Below are 19,001 nucleotides of genomic sequence, written 5' to 3'. Positions count from 1 at the left end.
ATTCTGTACACACGTCTGTTTTTGGGACTGGCAGAACTATGACAGAACCGTGTCATTCGATTGCTGTTCCGTGAATTGGGGATTTTAGGGTTCCAAGTTCATTATTTATTATTGTCAGCCCAAATTTGACACATATTCCGGTCTCTTGTTTCTAGCGCTCAATGTGTATTTCGGAATGGCATCACTATGTTTATTCTGTTTTGTTTTTTTAGCTATAAAATACGCTAACCCAGTCCAAAACAATCATGCTCAAACTTTGAATGGTGTAAATGAAATGAGTTACACATTTAATTCGAATAAAAGCAATTGCAGCCCGATGCCTTATACTACAAACTTTATATTAAAGCACAATAGTGGTGTCGGTCATTATTACATATATGATAGAACTGGTTAAATACATTCCAAATATAATTTTAACACGGAGATCATTGCTACGGGAGATGTGTAACAAGCACGTGAAGAAACGGGAAGTGACGTCAAACATGACAAACATAAGTTGTCCTATATAACTGACTGAAGTGACGAGCACTAACAGACAAACGATCGAATTTCATTTCACTGATAATTCCGTTGAAGATGAAAAGTTGTTATATGAGACGATGAGAGGATATCTGACAATTCAAAAAAAGAATTGGCTGTCATTAGATAAAAGATAACGAACAAATTAGAAAAAGTCCGTGCATTACCATATTTTTATTAAGAACAGAATGAATAAAAACGGGGAAATGCACGGGATTTTTCTACTTTTTCTCGTGTCCCTTATCTAGTGACAGCCAATTCTATTTTTGAATTGTGAGATACCCTCTCACCGTCCCATATAAAAACTTCAACGGAATTATCAGTGAAATGAAATTCGTGTTTGTCATGTTTGGCGTCACTTCCCGTTTCTTCACGTGCTTGTTACAAGTCTCCCGTAGCAATGATCTCTGTGTTAAAATTATATTTGGAATGTATTTAACCAGTTCTATCATATATGTAATAATGACTGACACCACTATTGTCCTTTAATTACTAGAACACTGTGCAAATTCATATCACGAAAAGGCGGTGTTATTCGGTTATCATAACCTTACTGATGAAATTTGAGGAGTTGTCATATGGTCGACCTTCCGTCTGGCAGAAGAAGATTTAATTTACAGTGTTTGATTCACTATATTGATAGAAAATAACTAGTTATTATTCAGGACATGTGTAATATGGTAATATTTCATAACCATAATGACTGGGACATTGAGATGATATTTAAACACACTTTCCTGGACCTTTTATTGTTTCGTAGAGGACAGATTGGGAGTTCGCTTTCTTTAAAACAAATAAGGTCCTACTTTATTCACGAAAAAGTAATTATAAATATTTATGTATGCCATATTTTGACTAAAATCTCATCTCTGCAGCTAAGATTATAACTCTCGGTCATTAAGTAAGAGAACCCCTTAAGATGGTCTAGTTTTAGTTTTCCAAATCCTTCGGATATTGTCCCGTCCACATAAAGTATACAATTTTTACATCAAACATTTCACTTGAAGTGGCGTGTAAGTAAATATATGGATCAAGTTTGAAACTAACAGTAATGCAGTTTATTTTAACTAGTGCAGAATTCATTTAATTATTTTATAAAGTTTACGTTGTGTATTTCAAAATGTAACCATATTTTATGTGCTTTGCGGATATTAGCCCCGAAAACATAGAAAGTAGTGCCAATGCCTTATTTAGAGATCCGATAATTTAAATGTTATCTCATGGGATTAGTCGAAATTCAAAGATAAAGATCGCAAGGAGGACAAAGTTACTGGTGGATGCATGAATGTGGTTGATAAATTTTTGTTTAATAAAAAGCTTAATTATTGTATTCAACACAAGGACGTGTAGTTGTTGATGTTCTGGTTCTGTGAAACAGTTAAAACATACTCGTTTGTCTGGTATATAGTGTTTTATTATATTAATTTACCTGTACTTGGTTTTCTCGCACCTTGCTTTTCTCGAATATAAATGCATAATCACCCGAAGTTCGACATAACGAGGTTTAACTGTATTAAGAATTGTACATGTTTTATGTATTATGTTTTAAATGTTCAAGCACTGATATTTGTGGCGAAAGTTTTCTTTTACCCACATTGTATATTTACTAAGGACCTATTCTCGCACGTTGATAAAGGAATTCGGAGTCTTAATTACAACTCAGCAAACTCCACTCAATGCTCTTTCTTCCATAAAGAAAGATGTTCGCTTTTCTAATTGGTTGAACTGAATTTTTTTTTTAATTTCAGCGTTGTAATAGCCCGCGTGTTTACACTGTCAACTTTGTCAGTCGGTAAAAAGTTGCGATTTTGTAGTTACCCATTTAGCTGATAGTCTAAATGAGAGTTTAAATGTTTAAAGAGATTATACTTCACCGACTTTTATCCAGATCTAATCAGTACGTTAACGTACCGTTTGATAAAAGTAAAAGTGACAGCGTGTAAACCGGGACTTAGAGTAGTGGGAGTTGAGTTGTGATGTAAGGTCGTCTTCAGCGTTAGTTAGCCCTAAAGGCCTTCAAAAATTAAACGTTGAAGACAGTTTTTCCGATGTGTTTCGAGTTCAAGAAATATTGGCTCATATAAATAAATGCAAAAACATAAAATGTAGGTTATATTACAATTCAGTGGAAAAATCAAAAATAAACGAAACGAAATTATAATCCGAGTTTAAGCAGATTGAGGAATACGACAATGTATTCCTAAGAAATGACTGGTATTAATTCGTGTTTAACGCTAGATTCGATAAAGGTGATTTGGCCACAGATCACCAAATATATCTACGCCGTCACCCGTAGAATGTAGGGTGAAAGCTATTTTTAGTCTTTCTCTCCCTTTCCCTTTTCCCCCTTTCGCATGGCGATTTTTGTTGACGTTTTGGTGTAGAATCAAAGAAAAGGGTTTGCAACTACATTTTCTGCCAGGTTTTGGTGAATATTCATGATTTTGAGGCAGAAGGATACAAGAGTTGAGAGGTTGGTTAGGTTGAAATGTAAGACCGAAAATTGCATGTTTACTTGTCTCTACTCCCAGCTCGTGTATCTCAAGTTTTTCATGGTGAACCTCATACATGCTTTTTGGCAAGAGTTTGCCACATGTTGCTCCATCTGTGGCAGAAAGCGTTCTACCCAACTAAAATTTGGGAAAAGTTAGAGCTGATCTAAGATACGAGAATTAACATTAAAGTCAATGGGGAAATATTTAGTGATCTGTGACCATTTGGACTAATCAGTGCATAAGAGTTGTCTACTCCTTCAGAGTACGTATATAACGGTATTCGGGAATAGCAGGGGTTTATAATTCCCTTTCTGAGATTAAATTACACTACTGTACATCAATATATCGCCTTTCTGTGAGTAACCATATAACAACTAATATATTAACCATATTATAATGTAACATTGATTATAGATTTAGATACCCTATATAATATTATACTATGATACTAATATTTATATGCCTATATATTATAGTAAGTATTAAATGCATGATCTATGTATTGCTACCTACGGTGTACAGTATGTTTACTTTGAAATAAAAGATATTCTTTATTATTTTTCTTGCTTCACTGTCGGTATATGTTACATTCACTATAAACCCTGTCTAAAGGTAGGTCAACATTTGTTGCGGCACTTGTGCCTGCATTGGTAGTCTCGGTCACCCAGAACCTCCTAGTCTTCGACGTTCGGAGAGTCTGTGATCGCACTCGGCAAATCTCGGCAGATTCCGGTACCCTACATCTAACCTCGGCTGTATGATAGTAATTGATATGTACCTACGCCCATACATTTGCAATGCGGCTACCGGTTTACTTTAACAGGAAAACGTGCCGCTTTTACAAAAAAGTCCCAAAATGGCGTCTTTTGTCGAGTGTATATAACTAAACGAGCAGAGATATTGTCTCAAGGCTGCTGGTTTGATATAATTCCCTGGTAATTCCCCAAACCCAATGCCAAACTTGACGTTTGTTGATATAATACATTCTCTACAGAAATCTCCATTGGCGCAGCCATTTTTCATCCGGGACCTTTAAAATAGTTCCAATATGGCGGAATTCGTCATACAGCCGAGATTAGATGCGTAGAATCTGTCGAGGTTTGCCGAATGTCTGTGATCGTTGTCAATATTTGACGAAAAGTTTCATTGCCCATGCGTAACCAGAGGGGGGGGGGGGTATGTGGTTGATTATCCAGTATTTTTGGAAAAATCAAGTAAGAGTTGCGCCCCCTTCCCCAAATAAATCCCATAATTCTTGCATTAATAAAAACATGAATCGTGACGTCGAATTAGGATTAATTTTTAAAAAAAACAACATAGATATGGCCAATGAAGAGAGAAAGTTTACCATAAAAAAAATAAGAATGTTGGATATTGAACTGGCAATGCAATCAAATGGATTTTCTAAAATGGCATTCTTAAATTAAATTCATGGGCGTGAACATCTTGTTTTAGGCCTAGTTACCTCCCCTAGACTTTGTTTATGATAATGTAAAAGACCGGATAATCTAGCCAATTTCTTATTATTCTCAAATGTTGACAACGCATCCAGGCTAATATTCGTAGAATATTTTCTGGATGATATAGACAACATCATTGGTTACATCGTGTTGGTGTCTTTCATTATTGTAAGTTCATCGGGATTTTCCAGAGTGGTTTCCCCTTGTCAGTGGTGCAGAACGGGGGGCCTGACAAGGACAGCTGTCTAGTCGTTCGGATGGGATCAAAACCCGAGGTCCTATGTACACATTGGCTTGCACGGAAAATAACCCTCGAAAGTTGGAATTCGATAGGCCATAGCACCACTGTCCGGGCAAAATTTCCCTCATACCACACTGCATGGCGCATCCCCGTTTTCATTAGCCCTGTCGGGGTAGAACAGTAAACCCTATTTCATACCATTTCTTTCATTCATTATTGTTCTCAGTATCAGAGGTGGACTGGGATGGAGTTTGTAGGTATGGTAGGCGCCCTATATAATACTGATGTTCTTTAGGTGCCCTTTGCAGTTTTGAATTGGATTCCTTTTTTATGAATTCGGAGAATTTCCAAATGCAAAGTTTGCGTGTAAGCTAGAAACACAAGGATATACTCTAGAATGTACCATTTACTCGGGGGAAAAGAACCTACTGGATCCCCTCGCCCATTCCATTCCTGCCCAACTTGTTGGAGACAAGTTTGTCTGTAAACACTGGCCGGCTAACACAGTGTTGGCGACAAGGAACAAAATCTGGCCAATCATAAACATTGATCGGATCAGGTGATTAAATATTAAATTATTCACATGGACATCGAATGAAGAAGTTTACCAAGAAAATGTTTGTAAACTATTGAGAGTCAGAGTTGTCAATCTTTTTAAAATACAGATCTATATTTCGTTTTGTGGTTTATACTTTCGACGGGTTTGATCATGGTCTTGGCTGATAAAAAAAGAAAGGGTGTGACAGCAGCGTCTAGTTGTTCATGTGGTACGGAAACCGAGATTCACACGTGTATTCGCTTGCGGGCTCGTAAACTGAAAGTACCATAGGTAGTCCGGTGGCTGAAGGGGGGGGGGGAATCGCAACCCGAGCTGTGAATTTATGAGACCAAGTTTTTCTAGACCAGTTTTTTGCATAGATTCTGAATCTGGGTGGTGATCAGGCGTTTGAGGTGGCGTTTTCGAGATATGGGGGTCCAATGTCTACAATTATGGGGGAAATGTCATTATGATATAAATGATGATCATGTTATATGTTAGAGCTTGGTAAAACACTACTTTTTAATTCCGCTGCACATCTCTAAATATGTGTGTAAGATTCCCATTGTATTGGGCGGGGAAGGGGGGTGAAACCATTCGGTTCAAAATTGACGTGGTTAGCGTTTTCTCGTTAGCTTTTTCGTTCAATCTGATTAAAACACACAGGTGCTATTTCGTCTCGTTTTTTATAGTTCAAAATTTCGTTTTACTTGTCTTCACAACATTAGGATCTGCAAGAGTTGTTATATAACAGGCGGTCTAGTTGATGTGTGGAATAAGCCAATGAAACTGTTTGTTACGGCGAGCTCTTGGCGTGCTCTGCACGGAACAGTGGGTAAACCCTTAGAAACGTCAACGCTGATTTGATTAATCAATGTCTGACGTCATAGGGTTAAAAGCCGCTCGTATAACCCATGATGTTTTCTCCCAGTACAACTAGTCAGATCTTCATGTATTGTAGGCCATCGAAAGTATAAAAACACGAAACGAAATATACATCTGTATTTTAACCAGATTGTTTTTTCATTCAGTACCAATTTCGTCATTCCAAATAATAATATTAAATTATAATGGTACTTTTCAAGAGATCTGGAAATGTACATAAATTACACAGTAAATTAGAGACATGTTTAGATATTAGTTTATTCTTAGTCTTCATCAGAAGATTAAAAATCAAAGCTCATAATATGAGAGGGATAGATATCTTCTTGATGGCTAATCAACAGCTCGCATCCTTTGGATATGCTTCAGATACCCATTTCCATTGTAAATCTTCATTCCAGTCTGGTATCGCAGGGCCATCTTGTTCGATCATTGGTTTTGCAGCCCGTCTCCATATTATTTTAACATAATTGTTGCGTTTAATGTGCAGCAAATTACTACTCAGGCAAGATGGTAATAAAGAAAGAAATGTTTGTTTTTTTCATCACAATTAAAATTCCCCCAGAAAATCTTTTTTCCAGTGTAATCTACTGATGTATGTCGCCTTTCAGTTTCACCGTACGTACATGGTACACTTTTTTTCTAAACCAGTAATTACGTCATCAGAAACATCATTTGTCTGTCCCAGCTCTTTAAAAATTGTTAGAAAGTTGGAAAAAGAAAGACAGATAGTCATTGCCACTGAAAGCATGTAGGCCGAGATATTCTTGACACTTTCAATACTAATCTTGATTGGATCAAAAAATATATCAAGATTAGTATTGAAAGTGTCGAGAATATCCTAGAACTGATAACAAACCACGAGGACACCAAAATAGCTTACCTACTCTTCTCCGCATTGCAAATTAATGGAAGCGCTGAAACAAATTGCTCGGGCGAAATAGACATCCCATCCCAATCATTCTCCTCACAATGATCCAAATATACACATTTTGATCGATTATGAGATGGGCAAAGGAAGAAAATATCGCAGAAGGCGACTTACATCAGTAGATGACGTTAGAAGAAAGATTTTCTGGGTGAAAAACTAACAGACCTTTCTTATTACCACCTCGCCGTAGTGGTCTTTTGCTGCATGGCTGGAATGAAGATTTGCAATGTGAATTGTTATATCCAAGGGATATATGCGAGCTGTTGGTCAGCAACCAAGAAGATATTTATCCAGCTCATATTTTGAATCTTCTGATGAAGACTAAAAATAAACTAATATCTAAACATGTCTCTGATTTACTGTGGTTTTTTATGTACATTTACAGATCTCTTGAAAAGTACCATTATAATTTAATATATTGAATGACGAAATAGGTAATGAATGAAAAAGCTAACGAGAAACCACTTTTAAGGTCAATTTTGAACCAAATGATTTCTCTCCACAAAAACACATGTTACCCCCCCCCATCCCGCCCCACCATAACCCGCCCACCCCCTCGGGCACCCACCCCGCGTCCATCTCCACACAATGTGAATATTATAAACATATTTAGATATGTTTCATCAAGCTCTACGAAAATCATCATTTAAATCGACGTGAACTCATTTCCCGCCGACCCCCCCCCCCATACACACGCACACCTGCAACCACCCCCCCCCCCCCACCTCGCCACAAATCAAAACAATTGTCCAGAGGCATCATAAACACTTCTTTAGAGATGGGCAGTCCTGGAAATTTATGTTTTATTAATAATTATATAACATGATCATCATTTATGTCAACATGATCATCATTTATGTCAACATAACCACATTTTCACCCAATTGTAGACATTGGACCCCCTATATCTCGAAAACGCCACCTCAAACGCCTGATCACCACCCAGATTCGTAATCTACGCAAAAAAACTGGTCTAGAAAAACTTGGGTCTCATAAATTCACAGCTCGGGTGGCGATCCCCCCACCTTAAGCTACCGGACTATGGTAGTTGAAATTCGATGACGAGAAGGTGAAAACGCTGTTGCCGAAAAGTATGTATGTATTGACGGAAGAGATCCGGAAATAGCCACGAGGATTTAAAGCTGTGGATAACTGGATGAAAACCCCCAGGTGATCCAGATATAACTTTGTAATCTATAGTCATTACTGCTTTCGGGATTGCCAATAAACAACACAAAAATTGAACCAACGAGGCATGCACTATTTTGACTTCCATTCATGACTGCCATTCACCAGATGCATTTTCCTCTAAAACTCCTAATTCCTGTTGTCATTCAACTAAAAAACGCCTGTGGAAATTTCAAAATGTCAATTGCGACATGCACTGTGTTAAATTGAAACTTCTAAACGTGAATAACCCAAACGTAAAGAAATGTTTTTAAGGCACCCTTCAATTATATTTCAACGTATCGATTCCACTCGGAAGACTTCTAAGTATAACAACGTGGATTTATTTTAAACGACTGCATTAAAGTATTTTAAAAAGTGGTCTTGGTGCGTTTTAAATCCATTTAATTCACTCACCAACAGTTATATATAAGTTGGCTCAATAATAAGGTCTCTTTTTTTCTACAATTGGTCTTCAGGATGACTTCAAATTTCAATTTCAATGCGAATACGGGAAGTGTGGTTCTTGGATATATCCCGATATACAGATAACGAGAATAATTTCAAGATAGTTTCGTTAAAGATACATTATAGGAGATTCGATAATGAGTTGGCAGTTCTCACTATAATAGTTAAAAACTAGACAAAGCGATTGAAATTTCCGCCTAGCCTCGATCATCATTACTAAAGTCAGAACGATAAACAGCATAGTCTCGATTATCCATTTAATCGTTAAATCTTGAAGGAAAGTTATGCAGTAAATTGGCTCATAATCCACTTAAGATCGCAGACTAGCGATGCCATCTAGAGTTGATTATGGTCTGGATAGGTTGATTAATGTCTAATTAATAATTTAGATAAATTGTCAGGCCTAAAGAACGACCTGTAATAGACAGATTTAGCTCTTGCATAATGTATGTTTAAGCAGTTGTGCCAGTCCACAGACTTTATTTCTTCAACTCGCCATACTGTACAACTTTACTATATAGCCTTATATAAATGAAGCTTATTATAGTTTATATGGCGTGATTTGTTGTTAAAAGGTTGACAAATATGAAAAAAAAAATATGACGCATTTCATTTCCGAGAAAACACGCAAATTAAAGATTGTTTGAAAGCTTTATTTATATTAAAAATTATCTTACTCTCGTTTTTTAGATTCAGGAGTTTTATTTCAAATTAAACAACCTATAATCAATAACATTTTTTTAAAATGCGTTGCTATACACGCCATGTTGGCGGGTTCATTTGGCCAAAAAGGCGTAATTTTGATCCAGATTATGAATTTTACTGGAACGAAATACATGTAAAACTTATTCTATCCACTTAAGAAGACAACCGATGCATTTTATGTCCATAAGCCCAGATAATCAAAAATATATATATTATAAAATCAGAGATAGAGAATTGGGGTTTAACGTACCCTCGACATTAACTATGTCTTTTCGGGACTAACATGGTTCAATTTTATTTCAGTGGGAGGAAACCGGAGGACCCGGGGAAAACCCACGAGGTTGGACAGGCGACCCTACCTCTTGTCACGTACAGACGGGGAATCGAAATGCCAGTTAACTCAATGACAGACCTTATGATACAGTGCCCCCCCCCCCCCAGGAAGTCCAGTGTCAAAATATTGTTACATGGGTATCAAAAGAACCAACGACCCCATGACCTCCTGAAGGTTTCAGAACATTCTGTATGAGCACAACACCACGATACTGTAATATAACAAACCATTAGAACGATATTTCGAATACAAGAAGATATCGATTAATCGTAACAACTGTAAGAGTTGGTGTATTGCATTCCATTGTCCGTCGGGGTTGGTGCTTTACATTTCATTGTCAGCGTGGGCGCGTTACATTTCATTGTTAGGTTGGAAACGTCATGTCAGGGTGGGTGTATTACATTTCATTGTCGGTCGGGGTTGCTGCGTTACATTTTATTGTCAGGGTTGGTACGTTATGTCAAGGTGGGTGAGTCGATACCTTTCATTGTCAGGGTGGTGCGTTATGTCAGGGTGGGTGCGTTATGTCAGGGTCAGGGTGGGTTCGTTATTTCATTGTCAGCGTCGGTGCGTTAGTATTATTGTCAGATTTCGTTACGGGTCATAAAAATGACAATAATTCATATCGGCGAACTAGTAAATCCGTGGACTTGTACACCCGTGGACTATATAATGCACCCGCGGACTAGTGGGCATTCGCCATTTCATAACTCCTGATTTGATATCATAATAAGTAGAATTGATATAATAAAATGTCAAACACACCCACGTAATGGAAGCATGTTAAAAAAATACCTTAAACGCCCATAATGTATCATTTAAGCTGGCAATTTAGTAATCTAACAAGCGTGGATTAATGGCATCCTTGAAATAAATGATCACATCGTTAGGCGGAGAGACGTAAATTATGACGTGGATCTCTGATTTTACAATGATTGTGATTACACCATTATATTATCTGTCAGAACTGTCAAAATACATGAAAATTAAAATTGTGATTAATGATGATAGAATGTATGGCTGAAAAAATTACTAAAAACAAATATTGATATTGATGTCCTTATCCGCTGTAAATATTAGGATTAGATACCGTAAAGATGTCAAAAAGAAGTTGGTAGTTCATTAATCAACTAATATAAACTCTAATTGAAACGTGATAAGCATGTGTAAATATACATTTCTCAAAACAATCGGCAGTAAATTCTCATTACATATTAGTAAAGGCCCGGTCCCACCGCACTTACGGATGCAAAGAGGATGTAAAACGGGAAAAAAACGTAAAAACGCCATGCAACCGTTGTGTACTCATTGCATACGTGTTTCATACGCTCTATCCATCGAGCATCCGTTCACTTTGTTTTCATCCGCGCAAAAAGTTTTGAGCTGCACAAAACTTTTATAACGGATGAACTTTCTGCCGTGTACGATGTAAATGCGCGACATTTACGAGAACCAAACGTTCCATATCCGTTATCATCCGTTAAACGTCCACTGTATCCTCTCTGCATCCTCTGGGCATCCTCGCAACTCACATCCGCTCCAGCTGAAAACGGACAGAGGGAGGAAAGATAAGGTACATGGAACGTCTATACATCGTTAGTAGCACGGAAATAGAAAGGATGTAAGCGTATGCATCTCGTATATATAAAGTTTTCAAAACGGACAAAGCGTTTGTATCTGGGATGTATCTGGTATATTGAAGGATGTCGGAGCTGTCATCCACTTCCATCCGCTATAGGCTTCCGATGAACATCCATTTAACATCCCCGCTACATACTTCCCACGTTCGTTCTTTTCCGTTAGATTTTCGCAAATTTTCGTAAATTTTGTCCATTTCTGGAGCGGATGAAAACGGATGTAGCCACCCCCCGAAAGTTTGCTCGTCCGCTGTGTCCTTTTTGCATACGTTTTGTGTCCATCGGCCACTGGGACCGGGCCTTATTAGTCGGCCATTTATCATTGTGACGTACTGCCTCCATTTCACAAATTCACAATACCAATTTATATACATCAAATATAGATTTGTCAAAATCTGCTTGATGAAAATGTCCGATTAAACCTTATTTATTTTCTATCAGATCTCTATTTGCCGATATGGGATAAGGATTAGGGATTTACTGGCTCTAGTAAAGAAATGTTGTGATAAGTTGATCCCGTACTTCTCTATGACTTATCTTACTCAGACAGAAACCCCACAATATTATAGATCTGTTTTCATTTCCTATTCGTAGGTTTTCGTTAGTTTCTCACTTCACCTTATCACGCTATTGTACGATCGCCATAACAAAGAATCGTTCATCACCAAGGTTATTTACTAATATTATGTAGGCCTGGACAAAAAGCTATAACTATACCGAAAGGTCAAAGGTTTTAACGGGAAATAGTTTCTAAAAGATATATTGTAAATTGTTCCAAACTAAACAATACGCCTTCAAACTGTTACTAATTACATACAATGGGAGATGTGAGAAAATTTAACAGACGACATTTAACATTGTTTAAAAGAATTTAAAAAGCAAAGTAGCTCATTAAAGCCTACTATATGAACTGGAAACCTACCTTGACGTCATAGCAGTTTTCTTGAAATGGTGACGGCATTTCATAATAATATCGAAGTCCGTCAATCGATGCGCAATATAGACCTTACTCACGTTAAAAGGCCGACGCATGAGAAGTCTGAGGCTTTTTTATGTGCGTCAATCCAAGAACAAGATTACCAAGTATATGGTTCAATAAGTTCGCCAACTTCAAGAACAAACCCGTGGTTTTCAGCGAGCGTCGTCAAGTTGCGGTCCTGAGCGGCTGATTCTGGTCAGTGAGCTTCGTCAAGTTGCGGCCATGAACGGCTGATTCTGGCCAGCGAGCTTCGTCTAGGTGCGGCCCTGGGGCCGGTTGTTCAAAGCTCCGTTAACTTATAACGACTCGTTAACATGGAGTTAACGAAACGCTATCTTTAATGGAAGCCCCGTTAACTTTAACATGTCGCTAACTTGCTGTTATATTTAACGAAGTGTTGGGTTACGTTATCTGCTTAACGATGGCATTAGTTGGCTGTCAGTTGAAGTATACCCTTAGCAAAAATTCCTATAGATACCAGTCTAGATTTCTAGTTGGAGGGAGGGGGGTATCACATTTTCTATAGGATAAAAGTCCATAGTAGTCTTCAGAATTTCTGTGGCCTGTAGGAAATAACGTCTCCAAATATTCTGCAATTTCTGTAGTGCAAATCCTATAATTGTCCCTACCGGTTTACTCTATAATTTCTATAGGAAAAAAATTTATAGTATTCTATTGATTTTTTATAGTGTTTTCTGTGTTAAATTCTACAGTTATCTTTTTGTCTTTAATCAAGTTTTGTGAACAGACTGCACAGTTGTCCCACTTCTTCAGTTTCTTGTTAATACTGACTTCTATGAAGTTGATATACATGTACCTTGAATTTCAAAATTTAAAATTCAGCCAATGAAGAAACAGTTTTCTCTAGGATTAACGTTAAGCTAACGGATAATAAAGTGACTTTCCAGAAACAGAAATTTAACTGACCGTTAACAAACGACACGTTACCAAGATAACAATCCGTTAGAGTTTAACGGATCATTAAAAGTTTTGAGCAACCGGCCCCTGAACTGCTGATTCTGGTCAGCGAGCTTCGTCAAGTTGTGGTTCTGAACGGCTAATTCTGGCCAGCGAACTGATATCCGGCATGGTTTATTCCAGTGACCTCCGAAGTGTACAGAAGAAGAAGTGACGAATACAAGGGAAATGACCATTCTCTGGCGTTATGTTGTCATTTGTCAAGTTGGCTAACATTATACATTCAATGCCCAGCGGAATTAACTAACTTTCTGTGAACTGCACCAACAAGGCGTCGAGTTTTCCAATATGAATAAATATGAAATGTATTATGGCATATACAATTTAAATATATAACCAGAAAGCCAGTATTTTCTGTATTACTTTAGGTTCGATTAGATACTGATCATCTATTATTGAAAGAGGGGTCGAAATGTGGTTTAACGTCCATTCGACACACACTATGTCATTTCGGGACTAACATGATTAGATTTTTTTTCAATAAAACTCCTTGTTATATATAACAATCGAAACCTAGCTTATGAGCCAAAGCGCGCGCGTTAAACCATTCGACTACCCAATCCCACTTCATGATATTTTTTTTTAAACTTAAGAACTGTGATATTTGTTTTTTATATTTAAAGTAGCTAAGTCTCTAACTCAATATCATCCAAAGGCTTACACGTTGCAATCACGAATTATTTGTCAATTTAAATCAACATTGATGTTATTATCTTGCCGGGAAAAAGTAGGCTTCTGATATCCAATATTTAAGTCAAAATAAACATTTTACCATTGGTACTGATCGAATCGTGTACCATAGTGCGTTTCAGCGTCATTTGTAACAAGTTACCAGAAAGAACGAGGCTAGATATATTCCACAACTCCTGTCAAACGGTGACGCCTTATCTTATCTGGATAGCATGCGCAATAACCAGACGCTAGAAATTGCCATTCGGTTGAGACTCATGCCGTATTTCGCTGGACATGACTGATTTGAAATTAGAGTCAAAACGGAAACAATTGAATGTAAATCAGTTTCTATACAATCATATTACATTATTATATGCGTTGAGACCCATTTAGGTCAATTTCTAGGTCCTAAATATTAGCGATTTAGCTCCTTTAAGTATATAAATAGTATTGTGATATCTTATAGATTGTCTCACATATTTCACCATATGTTTGGCGCAATATGGCCCGGTTGGAGCTGAAGTGCCATAAACCAACATTTCATTGCATTTGATTTCCATTAAAAGAATACGAAGGTTATATGCATATATTCGCAGTAGTGGACACACTAGCCGAATCATTAGGCAGAATCGTTCGGTCGAATCAATCGCCACCGAAATTCGCTTAGTGCTTTAAATATTCGCCTATATTATGTCCAGTTCACCGAAGAATTCGCCCGATTTTTAGAATTTATTAGCCAATCATCACTGATGTTCAGAAGTCACATGATTGTCTGAAGACACTGTCGCTGCCCATTCTGAACATCTGAGACACGCTACCTGCGGAGAAGTATCTCAGACACAGTCAGTAGCCATGATATCCATATCACGTGATCGACACATCACAGGTCATGGCATTGGCGTCAATGGGTCATGAGGTCAACATTGTAAACATTAGGTTTATCTTCAGCATTGTGTCCGTTGCACCCATAAAGACTATATAATTCGTACAGTCCCAACATGTTTCCTCTTCTTCCAATGATTTTTCACAAAAATAACATCTACAACTCATAGAATTGACGTTGTCTTCAATGACAGCGTCTGCGAGGGTTGTTCATAGAGGCCGCCATATTGCACTATTTTGTGCGTCGGTCGGGTCTATTTCAGATATACACAATCAATTTTGTTGATGTTTTTAGCGTTGGGATTGACTAATAGTTAAAGTGTTTCAGTTCTAAAACAAATATTTTAAACTTTAACGCAAATTTAGAAAATAGCCAAATTCTGGCTGGGATTACTGAGCAAAATGGCCATTCACTGTATACGTGCGAAAAAAAAAGCTAGCCACCAATTAATTTTCGTACGTTAGTTACGTACGTGTCGCTGCCATGTTTAGTCATGTGACGTGAAATGTGACGCAATCGACTGGTGAATCGGACGGAGAGTTCGCCTAGTGTGTCCAGCGCTTTATTTCGGTTATCATGTCCTTATGGATATAGATATATCAAGATTATGGTAATTAGAATATTGTATAGAAACTACAATCTTGGGAATAAAAAAAGATAGTATAGCGTGCCTTTTGGGATATTGCTTGGTATTAAGGGGCTTTAATCACTTCAAACGGGAATTAATATGGCTTATCGCATATGAATGTATTATTGATATCAAGTTATAAGAGTTATTTCTCTGTAAGGGAACCAAACATCTCAACCATTTATTCTTTTGTTTTCACTACACGTTATCAATTACCGATTCCCTTAATCTATAATCACTTAAGTGCAGATATTTTTTCGTTTCGTTTCTAAATCTTGTATCCCACGTTTGTAGAACAATTTTCGCATAATCCCATTATATAAACCATTCACTTTAAAAATCCTCCTCTAAAAGATTGAAATAAGTCTTCTTTTTATAAATCATTTCTTTCCTCATTAATCAACTTTATTAAATCATTTCTGTGCCTCTTTTATGAACCACCCGGGGCTCTCTATATTATTACATCAATGGCTTTCAATAGTTTTATTCTTTTTAACAACCATTGTTCAGTTTGATAATATCAAGCTGTATTGATGAAATAAGAAAATAATGGATGTGCTATTTAGCCTATTAGATCTACGGAACCATCGTTTATTGATTTACAAAGATCGGGTTTTTCAGATAAAACGTAAGTGACGGTCTTCACAACTTTATATTGGATTAAAGACAATAAATTCAAAGAATGTGCTCACAGCAGACCTTTTTGTCGTTGGTAATCGATAATCGAAATTAAAAGACTGAATGAAAATGCTCCATTATTTTTCTATCTGTTCTTTTATTGGAATAATATACAAGTCAGTTATGTGAGTAGACTGGAAGCCGAGACAAGCTGTCTTTCCAGTATAGCTGTTGGGTTCTACCGAGGGTCGTACACGAGACAGGGTATGATCAAAGTCAGTGTGGAACATGATTAATTTATTCTTTAGTATTTATCCACTGGTATTTTACGAGTAAATCTTTTTTATATTTCTACAAAAAATGTCCTGTAAAATATACTCTTCCAAAAAAGTAGCGGATATTCAGACGCAATACAAAACTGCGGAAATGCACTGCTGTTTTTATTAGAGGTAACCAGTGTATGTTTATAACAGGCCAATTGCCTACACATGAACATAAACAGTTCATATGGGCGGCTTATCTGACGGTCCCATTTCACTCGCAAAGAGATACACCGTCAAAAGTGAAAATGGACGTTTTTGAATTCTGTCTGAATAATAAGTAATTGCTCCACCAATCCTCAGACATTCAGCTATTCGTCGTGGCATGCTCCTAATCAACCGTCCAATCACGATTTGGGGCAATCTGGTCCACTCCTAATGCAGTGCCACGGCCAGTTCTTGCAGTGTTGTCGGTTGACGTTGAGGTCGACGAACACGTGTTCCGATCAAATTAAACGTAACACACTAAAGCAAAGATACGCTAAACAGTAAATCTTATGCAAGAACCGATAGGAAAGCAAACATGGATAGATAAACCAGCACGCGGCAGTTTTCATCAACCCTTCGTTGTCAAATTTGACAATGAACCCCTCCCACGTGTATGACGCTATTGCGTGTCGTATGTGCCGCTCAGTGGTTCTGTTGGGGCGATAAGTTCTTCATCTGTGAACATACTCTCAAAGCATGTCAAGTGTCCATGACTATTTATCATATGACAACCTGCATAGGTATTTGCATTTCAATATCGCCTACTTTTTTGAAGAGTATAGATGCATAAATAAGTAAATACATAAATCATGGCGGCAACAGTAATAAAAGAAGACAACACTGGGCCGAGAACGAGAAGTTATCAATCATCTATATGTACATGTATATTATTTATTTTTGTGATGTATTCGTTAGGGGCTAACCTCAACCCTATATATTTCAGAATGCTCCAAAACCAGCCTAAAAATCGTGTAGCCTGAGTCGTATAGCAATTGAATAATGACTTAATATTCGAATAGTAAATTCAGCATTCGATGTGACCTATAATTACAAGTTTTCTCTCAATACATTATGACATAAATATGTGTGACGTTGCTTGGGTCAGTGAAGCTGAATTCCCACTTTAAACATAGTAGACTAGTTTTATGTTCTCAATAAAACCCATTTTTTTTCTCCTATGAAAAACAGAGACAATAAAAAATGAAATACATGGGAACTCAATTAGTGTAATTCAAATGATGACCGCAACATTAAAAAAGCCCTCAACATATCGCGAAAATGGTAAATAATTCACATCGGTTTGTTTGCTTATTCACAGATAAAATTTTGAATGATCGTTTATGCCTAAACAAAAATTCATTGACCATAATCAACTACATTATTCGATTATCCTTGGTTATTGAATATATCGTAGACATATACCATTAAATCTGACCAATATTAATCATCTTTATGATATTTTCTAGTCATATATGTCACTAAACAGAACAATATGCTTTAATAATTAAACAAAAATATCCAGGAAATAATAGAATCAAGTAGTAATTAAATCTTTACTTCGTTGGAGTGGTGTGCCCCCAGTGTGCCCACTTTTGAAAAATTAGGGATTAAGTCCAATTAAGAATTAAGTAGATTAGTGTATTAAGCGGATTAGGATTAGTTGATAGTGGGTACTTGGAAGGAAAAAAATATAGATATTACTGTATAAATTTTTGTTTTTATTTTTCTCTGATATATCATACATCACATTTTACAATTCAATAAAAATATAACATACAAATAATAATGGGATAAACATAGTTACAATAAGATAAACAATGAATTGGTTAAAATTAAAAAAATATCATAATAGTAAAACATAAACAATAAAAAATCAAATCTATAATCATTCATGTCATTTACAAAGCAGTTAAATAGGCTACGCCATCGGCATACTCGAATAAAGTGTTTATACCGTTCTGAAGATCAGGTTTCAGAGTTTGAAGTCGGGTTTCAAGTTGCTGGTACTTCCTTCTCTTAGGCCGTAATTTGCGGTTGGCACCCAACTGCAGTATAGTGCTAAGTAGTGACCACACTAATTAATCCCTTGTTAATCTCTCTACTGTTCCCTCGTTAACGCTTGTTAATCCCTCTATTGTTCCTCGCCTGGGTGAAACTTTATTAGAAAAGTGGGCACACTGGCATGCGACCGTTGGAGTCACGATGGATGTCACGTGTTCGACCCCTACATTGGCCGAGAAAGTCCATCGTTATTTTTCGACGTGGTTTCCCCTTGTCGGTGGTGCAGACCAGAGGATCTGACATGGACAGCTATCTAGACGTTCGGGTGGTACAAAAACCGAGGTTCCGTGCTCGTAAAAAAATATCCCTTGGAAGTTGGAATATATATAAGAGTAGGCCATAGTGACACTGCCCGGGCAAAATGGCGTATCACGTCTTCATTATCCCAGTCAGAGCAGAACAGTAGAACGTTAAACCCCATTTCATTTGTTTACTTCGTTTTATTTGCCCGGTTCTTGTTTTCTTTATTACTCCACCTGAAATCGAAAATATGGAAT

This window comes from Patella vulgata, chromosome 6 (assembly GCF_932274485.2).
Source record: "Patella vulgata chromosome 6, xgPatVulg1.2, whole genome shotgun sequence".
NCBI classification, from domain to species: Eukaryota; Metazoa; Mollusca; class Gastropoda; family Patellidae; genus Patella; species Patella vulgata.
Note: the sequence above shows the minus strand (reverse complement) of the source record.